This window comes from Aphidius gifuensis, linkage group LG3 (genome assembly GCF_014905175.1).
Source record: "Aphidius gifuensis isolate YNYX2018 linkage group LG3, ASM1490517v1, whole genome shotgun sequence".
Lineage (NCBI taxonomy): Eukaryota > Metazoa > Arthropoda > Insecta > Hymenoptera > Braconidae > Aphidius > Aphidius gifuensis.
Window position 1 is genome coordinate 7657888 of NC_057790.1, and position 13593 is coordinate 7671480.

Below are 13593 nucleotides of genomic sequence, written 5' to 3' on the forward strand. Positions count from 1 at the left end.
AAATTCATCAGCTGATGCTGGTCCACGAACTGATAATTGTAACAATTTAAATATATTATTACAACAATTAATGATTGATCATCTGTTGTCTGTGGACTCATGTAGATTCAATTGATGGATTAAATACCCAGTTAGATCAAATTGTCTATACAAATCTTTGGGTTCTAATTTGGAATGTTCTGGTGGTAAACTAGCAACACCAGTTATTGGTATACCAGCTGCAATATTACGTGGTATTTTTTGTACAACAGAATGATAATGTCTTTGTAATGCAACAAGTTCCCATAATGATGTACAATATGCATCACAACATTCTGGTTCATCAAGTTCTGGTTGATAAAAACCATCAGCAGAATTAGCATCAGTATCAAAAAGTCCCTCAATTGATTTTGTTAGTATTATTATTTTAATAATACCAAGTAGCCTCAATGATCCATGATGTTGTAATTGCGATGACATTGGTGCAATTCTCTTGATAAATGCTATTAAACGATTTTGTGTTATTTTTTTTCTACGATTAATCAACACTTGAATTAATATTCCAATGATAATATGACAATCTTGTTGATTTTTTCCAGCATTAATTGATAATAATGAATTTTTATACAAATGTACATAAAATCTGTATGAAACAATATTTAATACTGGTCCTTGTCCAGACGATATTGTAAATACAGTTTGTATACAATGTAATTGTTCACGTAAACCTAAATTTTTTCTTCCATCAGTGTATTTATGATATTAGCTAAATCTTGATAAAATTTAAGATTAATACAATGTGCAAATTTAGCTAGACTTGTTGATGGCTTGTTGATGGCTCATTAATTTTTTTTGTGTCATTTCATCATCACGTTTTTTATCAAGATCAATATCTTTTATTCTCAATGACAATAATACTTTAACAAGTTCAGTATGAACCAAGTGACCACGTAATTTAATATATTGTTTTAATTTACGAATAATAACAAGTGATAATTTACCACGTTTATTATCTTTAAATATATTTTTTACACAATTAAATACTTTTTCACGAACTGATGGACGTTTATTGTCCAAAAATGATACCAAAAAATTAGCTAAATTTGTTGGATAGTTGAAATAAAATATGGATGTGTTACTAAAAGATCACTAATACTTGTTTATGTTATTTCAGAGAGAGTTATTTCTGGTAATGTAAATACTCTTCTGTCACCTTTCTTTTTTCTCAGCTTATGTCATGTTACCCATTTTAATTGACGTATTCTATTTTGTATAATTAAATCTTTTTCTTAATCATTTGTTGTTTGTGGACTCATGTAAATAGATTAAATATGATAAATTTGTTATACTTTTAGTACTTGTGTTACTTGTCCAGATGGTAATGTAATATTGCTTGACGGTGGCAATACTTGTAATTGAAAGATCTGCATTAAACAAAATTTAATTAAAAAATATATTTCACCAATAATAATGTAAAATTTAATAAATTAATCCAAATGATTAATATTTACAAAATTAATTTATTATCCAGTAATTGCAAAAAGATTTTTATCTGTAGTCATATTAACTGGTAAATCATCTTGAATACAATTAATCTCTTTATGTAATTCTTGTTTAAGTCCAAAGTATTCTCTAAACCTGCAAGTTGTTGTAGTTGATATTGTTGTTGTTGTTATACCTTGATGACCTTTTTAAGCTTTGACAACCACAATAATGCCATTCTAATATTTTCTTCAGTTATATTTTTATTATTATATATATTTATCACAGCATTTTTTAGTTATTTGTGCAACTGAAAGAATTAAATCTTTATCATTAACAGATAAATTTAATATATTAAATCAGCAATTTCTTGAAGTGTTTTAAAATAAATGTAATTTGTTTCTGGTGATGTTATTGTGTTTTAACCATTGTATTTATTGCCCAAGATGCCCAACTTGTATTATCATTTAAAAATTCATGTTCACTTGTTATTTCTCCTTTTCTAAATACACAAATATATAATATAAATAATATAAATAATTAAATTAAAATAATACAAATAATAATAGCAATAAATAACATAACATAACACAACATACTTGTAAAATACTTCCCAATCTTGCGGATTTACTGAACGATTACGAAATTTAGCAACAAGTCTTTTTCTTTTTGCTCAACATTACCACCAAGACTTGTTATACCAAGATCAAGACCACCCAATAAATTATCATTATGATGTATTTGTTATGAATTATTATTATTATTATTATTATTATTATATTAATTTATTTAGTAAATATATATTGTTTTTATTATATATACCTATAGGTATATATTTTTTTTTTTTTGACTTTTAACGTGACAGTTCAACGACGTATTCTGGAGGTTATGAAAAATAATAAAATAAAATTCTGCACTGCAGCCAATATGGCATCACCCTTGTAAAGTTTTATACCATACCAACTGAACGAACAAAATGTAGTCGATTTGAGAAAAACGAAAAGACCGTAAATATCAATTATGCTTTAGATATATATTACTGCAACGGAAAAATCTGATTTTTTTTTAAAAAAAAAGCTCGACATCGATTTATGGGATCATTACCAAACCTCAGCAGCCTCATTCAAGTCTATCATATTTTAATTAAATTTCTAATAGATTCGCGACGGAAGGGGACAAAATATTTGATGTATAATAAGGCACGGTAGTAGTAGTTAATCTCATCTCACACATATTCTCATCAACACACATACTTTTCTTTCTCATACTTGACTCGAGGCACTACCGTGCCTCGTGATAATTCGGTTTCTTTCTAATAGCAAAGCTCGATATAATGGAATTTTACATTATAAAAACCATTTATTTCTATCGTCATCATCATATTTTAAATCAAATTTTTAAAATTAGCGAGGGATGAGGTTACCTCTATTCGGTGTATACATATATTGAAGCTCGGTAGTGTTTTCGCTTTCTTTTTTTAACACGAAGCACTACCCTGCCTATTGATGGTATTGATGACTAAGGACAAGCAGTAGCTGAGAAAAAGATGTAGCTAAGGAATTGATGCAGCCAAAAAAATTATGTGGCAAGCTACATCAATTCCTCAATCGCATCTTTCCCTTAGCTACTGCTTGTCATTGGGCATTTATTTATTTGAAAGATGTAGCCCAATAAATTAACTATTCATCTTCATTAATTCCTCAGCTATATATTTGTCAAAATAAATCAAAAAAATTTTGGCAAGTAGCTGAGATATCAATTTGAATTAGTTTCAACACAAGTTATTTAGTTTCAATTCATGAATATTATTAAAAAAAAAAAAATAACAAACTTTTCACTCTATGCTCCGTATTGAATGCAATGTTATATTTGAAAAAAAAATGAGTTAAATAAATTTTTACTAAAAAACCCAGTGAAAAATCAGATATATCATATTAAAAAAAAATAAATTATAAATTCATTTTCACTCCGTGCCCTGTAAATATTACTTTTATTTAGAAAATAAATAAATTCACACTTTGCTGTCATTTCGCGTGAAATTTACTTTATAACAGAGTAATATTTTGGTTTTTGCATTGAGGTACACTTTAGAGGTGTAACAGAGTGATTATAAAATGATTTATAAGGTATGATTTCATTAAAAAATTCTTTCAGTATAAAACCAATAACCAGTCCACCGTACATATCTTCGAAAAAAAACCCACCGAGAAGTTTTAATGGGAAAAAACTTGATTATATTTTGTTATCGGTCATCTTAATAATTAATTTAACAAATTCACCACCAGCCTCAACTCTAGGGTTTTAAGATACACTTTTTTTTTTAGTATAATATACAAAATCTATACGTCGTTTTCTTGGATTCAGGATTTCATTTTTTTTTATCCATACATGATATCGATCTATTCATAGATTTGAGACACAAACTTGCTGATCAAACAACGGGTTATAAACGACGTGATTCTCAGCTGCAATCATGCTGCTGACATAATCAATTCCATGAATAAATTATGGCTTAAAAATCGTGTAGATACATTAACAGCGTATTGTTGCATGTACACTCTCAATTATAGGCTATAAAGTGTAAAATAATTTTTATACTATGTATCAGTACTAATAATCTATTTCATAAGAACAAATACGATGAATCCCTCATGTGACATATTTTTTTTAATGATGTTGAAACTGAATAATGTATTATTTTTATTTATAATTTGTGCTTTAAGTCGAAGTTTTTTTTTCAGTATTAAACGGCATCCAGTCACGTACTGTTTGAAAAAAATTTGTGTGTGTTAGCAGTACGCGCGAGGGAAGTGAAACTTCTTTCGCAGTTCGTCAAGATATTCGTAACGACTTTAATAATATTGACAATCAATTAATAAATGATGATATTATTGATGATATTAATAATATTGATAATGTTTATAGTGTAGGGGTCTTCGATTTTCGGCGATTTTTTAAGTACTCGAGTACTGGATCGATTCATATCGAGTACAAGTATTCGATTCTTTTCAGAGCCGATTAATCGATTCACGATTCTTTTTCACCGAATATCGCCAAAAGAATCGGTCTTGTTTTTCTCCCTTACAAAGCGCATTGTTTTAGGTTTTATAAACCTAGGCCATCATTTGTATTTATTTTAAACTATTTTTTAATATAAAATAAAAAAAATGATCATACAGTTGCTGAAGCAACTGTGCTTTCCCTGCGGGGGGAATTTTAATTTCTTCTTTAATATATATTAAAATTCGTGACTACAAATTTATTTCTAGAGATGCACACGAGACGAGACGAGACGAGATTTGATCGAGTCTCGTCTCGGTCTCGAAAAATGACCAAAACAACAGTTTCGTCTCGGTATCGTCTCGCCTGAAAAAATCAGAGTCTTGTCTCGGTCTCGTCTCGAGTAAAAAAAATCAGAGTCTCGCCTAGTCTCGGCTGTATAAATATAAAGTGAACAAAAGTAAACTTTTTTTTTTTATTATCAATACAACATTTTTAAATATATACATTCTTGTAATAGGTATATGCATATAAAATATTTTTTTTTATTTTTTACTTTTTTATAACGTATGAGTACTTTATTAGTTTTTTTTTTCAATTATTAATTAACAACGAATATTGCATTTATTTTAACTTAAAAAGTATGTATCGATTGTACTGAACAACAAACAAAAAAATATATAAAATGAATATAAATTAATAAAAAGACCTGGTAACGTTTGTTGGGGCGTGTGGCCCGCGTTACCCGTTGAAAATTAAAAATTTTCAATACTCCGGCTAGGGCCATGATTATTTCAAATTATTGCTGAAATATAATTTAATGGTTTATCAACAATAACATTACTCGAATCAAGGCTTTTTTTGGAGCCTTATAAACATTTTATTTTAACTCTATGATGACATTTTTTGGTCCGTTTTTTTGATTTTTTTTTCGGCGAGCCATAATTTTTGTTATAATCAAGATAGGGAGTTCGTATTAGGCTCAAATTATGCGCCTCAAAAAAATCTAGTGACGGCATTAGGGGTTTTTTTCTCTCTCATCAACGGTTTTCGAGAAAAAAAAATTAAATATCGGAATTTTTTTTTTCAATTTTATAGTTTTTTTTTTTTTTCTCAAAAAACTATTATAAATGGAAAGGGATTTTGCAAAGCGGGCGATAGAGTTTTCTGAGACACATAAATTGAGCCTAATACGAAGTCTCTACTATGATTTTGCGTCGAGTTATAAAAACGGCGCAATAAATAACTTGTAAAATTTTCACATAAAAACGTATGTACTATTTTAAGTTACATAAATAATAATTTAAGAATAATGAAATATAAAACAGAAAAGATTTACGAACAAAGGACCTCTGGTGATAAATACGCTCTGATGGATAGTTTAGACACCACAAATTTTTAAGTAAGAAAAAAAATTTTTTCAAAATTTACATGTTAATTTTTTGATTAAAAACTATTATCAATAGAGCAAAAAACTTATTACGCGGGCGATAGAGTTTTTTAATGCGCTTCTTTTGAGCCTAGTACGAAGTCTCTCGGTTACTTAGTTCGTAAGTTATGAGCGTTTTTTTTTTCGCCGATGAATTCAAGACTGCGGCTGAGCCTATGGCTCCTAGCCTCCGTAATAAATAAATTAAGTTTAAATTAAAAAAAAATTCACAACAAAAAAAAAAAAAAAAAATTAAGAAAACCAAATTTGATATTATTGACGACACGACGAGACTCTCGCGAGAGTCTCGCGAGAAGTCTCGGACTAATGCTAGTATCGTCTCGGTCTCGTCTCGCCTGAAAAATTGTCAGTCTCGTCTCGGTCTCGTCTCGAGTTCGCGAGACGAGACGAGAAAGTGCCGAGACTGGTCTCGTCTCGTGTGCATCTCTATTTATTTCATTCTCTATTGTTACAATGATTATTGTTACAGCTGAAATTTATTTAATTTTCATTCATTTTGCTTGTTCCTTCTAATGGGTCATCTCCATGTCCAGAATCGCTTTCTTCTAACCTTTTAAACTCTCTGTCTTTATTCATTTTGTTGTACTATGATTTTAGCCTGTCAATGTTAAATATTTATTACAAAATCGTCGAGTTCGATTGTATTTATTCTATTTACTTTTTTCTCTCGGTTGAATCAGGATTTAACGTTTTAGTTGTTGCTGAAGTCGTCATTATATTTTTAATTTTTTTATATTCATTTATTTTCAATTCCTTTAATACTAGCACATCACCCTTTTTTCCCTAGAAATTTTCTGCCTTTTCATTCCATATAGTTAGTTCAATCTAAAATATATTTTCTTTGGTAAATTTATTATCTTTATTTAGTTTAATCAAACTTTTTTTCATTTAAATTTTATTTTACTTCATAATCACTGTCGTCTGCTAATGTTATTGTTCTTTATTTCAATAACCGTCCTGACATTGCATATATAAATTCCACTTTATTTATTGCTATTATGATTGCGATGATATCTAAATAATGTCATTATTACTATTGAATAGTTTCCTTTTTTTTTTTTTTTTTTGCTAAAATTATTTTGCCTGCCAATGAATTAATTGGTAGATGTACAATTTCTTGTATTTTTTTAAACTCGAAATTAATGTTTGGTATATTTTCATTTTCCTCATCGTCATCGAATTTTATATTAGCTTCTACTGGTATCATTATTTCTTTATTATTTATTGATGGGTATTGTTCATTAATTTTTCTCAATAATCCTCCAGTGATCGTATATATTTTGTTTAAATTGAATATTGAATATTTGTTTAAATTGAATTTATCATGTTAATAATTTTTTTTTAAATCTTTTTGTTGAAAAATATGATTTTTCCATGATATTTTGCTATACTTTTCTTTTTTTTTTACTGATATTTTCCTAATATTTTCCTCTAATTATCGTATTTTTCTTTATATTCAGTGATTTTTCTATATTTTTGTTTATTCGTTTATATATTCTTTATTTTCCTATATTTTTCTTCATTTTCCATATTCATCGTGTTTAGATTAATTAAGGGACTTAGAAAATTTTCGGGAGGGGGGGGGGGCATAATCGATATGTTCCCTTATTTATCGTTTTTTTCTTTATATTCAGTCACTTTTCTATATTTTCCTTTATATTCACTGATATTTTCCCATATTGATTGTTTTTTTCTTTATATTGTAACCGATTTTCTGACCTGCGCGGCGAGAACTATCGGCCAAGGTTAACAACGAAGATTTCTCACCATCCTCCTCAAAATCACCGGGGGGAGCCATGTTGGTTATCTCGGAAGCCAACAGCCGTAGGAGTAACGAGAACAAAATACGAGAACCTAACTCAGTCTTAGAAATGGTAGAGGGGCGCAGTCCACCTGATCGGACTATGAAATACGTAACCAAACCTGAGGGAACTATCGTGAACCAAGTATAGTGTGTTACATACGCCTATATTACATTGCGACTATACTATGGCAAAATACTGACGTCAAAAGTATCATAAGTGTAGGAGCAAATATTCTACATATGAAATGAGTATTTTGTATAGGGAACCATACAGCGATCCATCCGTGACCAGGTCTTACACATACGTTGCCATTGCAATAATAATATATCTCAATATTATTATTATTGTTATTATTTACAGCGATCCATTCGTGAACTCACACATACACATTTATGTGTGATGATGGTCTAACCATCACATACACATCATGTAGTGAGAATATAATAATAATTATTATTATAATAAGAGAACCATATAACGTGATCATTAGTATTAGTCCGTCATCGGAAATTCAAGCAGAGTTTCACCAGGACTTAACGTCTGATACCTAGGGAACCTTTACGAGAGATCCAAACGATGTCGAGAGAACCAGTAGTGAACCAAGAGAGCCAGTCAAGAGAAGGTAGTGATCAGTACGAGAGCCAGACAAGTTGTGTCGTCTAACGACGACGTTCAGTGCTCAGCTGCTGTGAGCTTTAACCCCACTCAGGTAGCACTCTCCTACCTTTCGCCCCCGGACATGCGCAGCACGCTTTCCTAGCCCGCAGTTCGATAGGTTTACGATCAGGCTTCGTACGCAGCCTTCGGTGAGTTCGTCTCTTCGACGGAGGAGTGGAAGCCATTGCCGAGAGGTTTACGTACCAAGTCACGTTACAAACATCGAATAGGCACCCGACTCGACGTCATGTATAACTGACTTGGCCCTCCACAGAGCCTCTAGCACAATGTTCCTTTAATTATCAATAACTAACTCCTATTAGCTATTAACAATACAGGCGATAACAAATAAATAATAAGAACTCATTACTCTGTAACAAGCTCTTTTAATAATTATTTATTTCGAGAACCCACGAAATAATAAATTTCGTTACAATATTCAGTCACTTTTCTATATTTTCCTTTATATTCACTGATATTTTCCCATATTTATCGTTTTTTTCTTTATATTCACTGATTTTTCTTCGATGATTTCCTATTTTTTTCTACATTTTTCTTTACATTTACTGATATTTTCCCATATGTGTAGTATTTTTCTTCATATTCAGTGATTTTTCCTTCATATTTACTGATATTTCCCTGATATTTTCCCATAATTATAAGAGTTTTCTCTATATTTAGCACTTTTTTCTTTATATTTACTGATATTTTTCCATATTTATCGGTTTTTTCTTTATATTCAGTAATTTTTCCTTCATATTTACTGATATTTTCCTATATTTATCGTTATTTTTCTTTATATTCAGTGATTTTTCTATATTTTCCTTCATATTTAATAAAGTTCCCCATATTTATCGTATTTAGATTAAGGGACTTAGAAAATTTTCGGGGGGGGGGGGGGGGTCCAGATGAAAAGCGAAAACAATAGGAAATTAAAATTCCCTAAAAAGAAAAAAAATTAGAAAGAAACAACAAAGTTCGTTGACACTTGATGATTGGGGATTGGCTTCTGACAGTTCTCATATAAATAATAAATATTAATATTAAATAATAAATATTAATATAAATTTGAATAATATTTAATATTTAATATTTAATGAATAATAATAATATTTAATTATTTATTATTAATATTTATAATATTCTCTTTTTTAACATCATATTTTTCATTCAATTTCATTCGTTTTTTTTTCTATTAATATTGTGTATACTCAAAAAATAATGTATGAATGAAAAAATTAATAAAAAATGCATCAACGGACGACTTTTAGTCTTTTACCAATTGGAAATTGAAAATTTCCTAAACTCCGGTGGGATGGCTCGTTTGGGTACATCATTTTTGGTCCGATACACACAATATGGATAAAATTAAATAATTAAATTCTTATCCTTACAATTATTTATGATAAAAAAGATAATGCTTTTATTGTCAATAAACAGTGTCTCCATCTGTCATTCAGTTTTTACACTCATATGCTTTTGTATAGGGAACATTAGGGAATTAAAGTCAAATCACTAAAATTTCGTGCTGCTATCTGCCGCTGAATTTCGACAACTTTTAAAAGAATTACTAAATAACCACTATCGTAATTGTTTAAATCTTTATTAATTAACTAACTAATCAATTAAAAAAACTCGTACTATCGTCAAAAAATTCATTGAAACATTTTCTACAAGTTACATGGTTAAAAATGCTCAAGAAATTACTCTTTTGTGGTTTATTTCATTGTGTAAAGCACTTACTCAGGTTTTTTTTATAAACAATTGCTGATTATAAGTAAACTAATTGTTGAAAAAATTCCAAGTATAGCCTTGGTTGTAGATTTTGGCATGTATAATCCATTAAAACCAAAAAAAAAACGTGTAAAATAATTTTTAAAAAAGTTGTGTAAGTTCTAAAAAAAACAGATTTTGGTTTTTGTTGAATAAATAGATGAATCGAGTACTTTTCGTGGCGATATATCGGCTACCCGATTCTTACAAATTCGATTCTTGAAGATCGATTCCTTTTCTAAGAATCGAAGAACCCTATTATAGTATAAATGATGATAACAATATGATATTTATAATAATAATATCGATCATACTGCGATAATATCCAAACTATGAATATTGATAATATTATCAATATTATATCGTTATTGATATTATTATTATTATTAATACCATTGATATTATTTAAATTATTATCAATATTATTATTATTTATACTATGAATATATATAAATGATAATAATAACAATAATTTCTATAATATTATCAATTATTAACAATCTTATTGATATTAATAACAATATCTATAATAATAATATTTGAATATTATTAACAGTACTATTATTATTTTTATTATTATTATTAATATTGTGACGAGACTCACTCGTCTACCTTAAATTAAAATTATATCTATTTTTCTTGGTTATTTTTCTTTATTTGTTATTATTATTATTTGTACAGTTGACCAGTGACGCTTTTATTATTTTTATTTTTGTGAGTAAAGAGGGGAAAAACCGGTTTGCACACTAATAATATCCCCTCTAGTACTACCATTCCCACCGTGTGCCCTACTATGATTCTGACTGGTCAATTTGAGTAACTTAATTGAGATTGGTCCATATCAGTCATAGTGGGAATAAAATTGGAAAGGGTAGAATCACAGCTATTTAAGCTGTGGCACAGCACACACAACACACATTCCCTTGCCTACAGCCGCAGTGGGTCCAGGTTCTCTGGTGAGCCATCCCAGAACCTCGGACAACCCCTCCCTTGCCCCCGTGGAATTGGAGTCATCCATTCCATAGCCTTAGGAAGTGGAGCCATCCTTTCCACCAAGGTCTAGGAGCAGGAGTCATCCATCCTAAGATTCCCCTTTACCTTGGTCATTGTTAGTAATGTGTGGTTCTTTTGTCTCCCTTTGTTAGTAAGCGTACTTGGTCAATCATTTATTGTGTTGTATTTGGATATTAGATAGGTTTACGTATTTAATTATAAAATAAACTTGGTTAATTTTGAGTACATTAATTATCGTTTTGTTGAGTGATTTATTTTCCCATTGTTTCATCATTTCAGTGACGTAATTTTAATATTCTTTACCCGTCCCTCTCTCCACGAACCAGCATACTGAGTAACCCAGGCAAACCCCTCAACTTGATTTTACGATTTACTATTTCAGGTCCGGATCAACATCTTTGGTTTCTTGTGCGTTATTTGGATTATTTGAATTATTGTGCGTTTTATTTGAATTATTTGGATTATTGTGTGCTATTTGGTTATTGTGTGTTATTTGGTTATTTGGTGCTATTTGGTTATTTGATATTTGGTATTTGGTTATTTGGTTAGTTTTAAGGTCGTTTTGTTGTTTTAGCGGCGTAGAATAAAGCAACTGGCATATTTTAATTGTCGTTTTTGGTGATTTTAGCGACGTAGAATAAAATCCCGATAATTTTAGTGACGTTTTTGGTTTGTTTTAGCGTCGTAGAATAAAATTTACTGTCCCCCCTTTGTCTGAAATATAAGTTGATCCGAGTCTGTAGGTAAAGTCTGAGAATTGAGTGAGAAGGTAACATGTCACGTTACAATATATATCGATATTTATAATATTAATATCAATGATTTTATTATTATCGATGATATATTATTGAAATTATTATTGTTATTATTATGCATACCATGAATTAATATATATTAATAATATTATTAATAACAATTATTTCAATAATATTATACAGAATACAAATGTCAATAATAATTTTGATAACATTATAAATTAGGAATAGGATTTAGGAATTAGGAATGACTATAGTCATAATATAAATGATATTAATTATATTAATAATAACATTTATAATAATAATTTTTGAAATATAAATACTAATAATTATTAATATTTATACTTGAATATTTATGTCAGTATTGATCTTATCATTATCAATATTATATCGATATTATTATTATTATTAATATGATTCATACCATTGATATTATTACTAATATTATATTGATATTATTAATATCGATGATATTATTGAAATTATTGTTTTTATTTTTATTTATACTATCGTTATAGATATCAATAATATCATTATAAATAACAATAATATCGATATTAATAATAAAATAATAATTATAATAATAATATCAATAACATAAATATACTAATAATAATTTTCAATTGAGTATATGTATTCATTTATAATTTTTTGATTCATTATTTTCATAAGCGCTGCGAACCGATCAGCTACACTATTGGCAACGCACACACACATTCATTCAAAGCATATCTCTTTTCTCGCCCGTAGCCACTCACTCACTCACTCTTATTAGTTATATGGGCAAATGCTTGCTCGGTCCGAGCGTTCGCTTGCACCGAGCGTTACATGGCCGACACACTGATTTTTTTTTCACTACCCTGCGAAAAGAAGTTTCACTTCAACAAAGTTTGTTAGATAAAAAGGTTGCGAAATTTATTTCAAATAAATTTGAATAATATCCTGATAATGAATATGGATTATTTACGGAATAATAAAGTTCAGCCATCGATTAAGCAGAGATCTCCACCAATTTATCCATTCTTATTGGACGATGTCCAGATTGAGTAAGGAGGGAAATTGCAAAAAGTACATTGAGAAAAAGAATCTCCAACGACATTATTGAAAAACTTGGAAAAAATTATTGCGCTAATTGACAATCGAGAGACAAAGCTCATATTTCTGACTATAACTGACCTTTATTCCACTGACCCTTCGATGACTGCGAGTAATGCAACGGATATATATTTTTTCGGATTTTCTACAAAAACGTTATAACGCAACTACTAATAATTCAATCGAATAAAAATATTACAGAGTGATCACTGATCCTTGTTAAAATTTTAAAAATTTAATAGCAAAAAATATCTGGTTGAGGCCGAGTTGAAATTATTAAATTTATATTTATTTAATTTCTTTGATTCTCCATGTTTTTCTCTAAAGTTGTGGTCGATAAATGTTATTACTTTTTCAATTTACTCACCATAACTTTCAATAACATGCCTGTAAAGACTTTCTTTCATGTTCAAAACAAGTCGAATTAAATAAAATTCTCAATAGAAATAATTGTGTCAACGTATAACTTAAGACTAATCAGTAATTCTTCACTGCAGTGTAGCCAAGTCTCAGATTCGTCTGTGACGTTTGCAACCCATTTAATAAATTTGTACATAACCTCTACAAGATAAGAAAAAGT

General features: G+C 29.1%; 1 pseudogene; it reads right to left on the minus strand.

The window, feature by feature from the left end:
* Positions 1 to 78: 78 nt before the first annotated feature.
* Positions 79 to 1699, minus strand: LOC122850826 (annotated as a pseudogene).
* Between the last annotated feature and the right edge of the window lie 11894 nt (positions 1700 to 13593).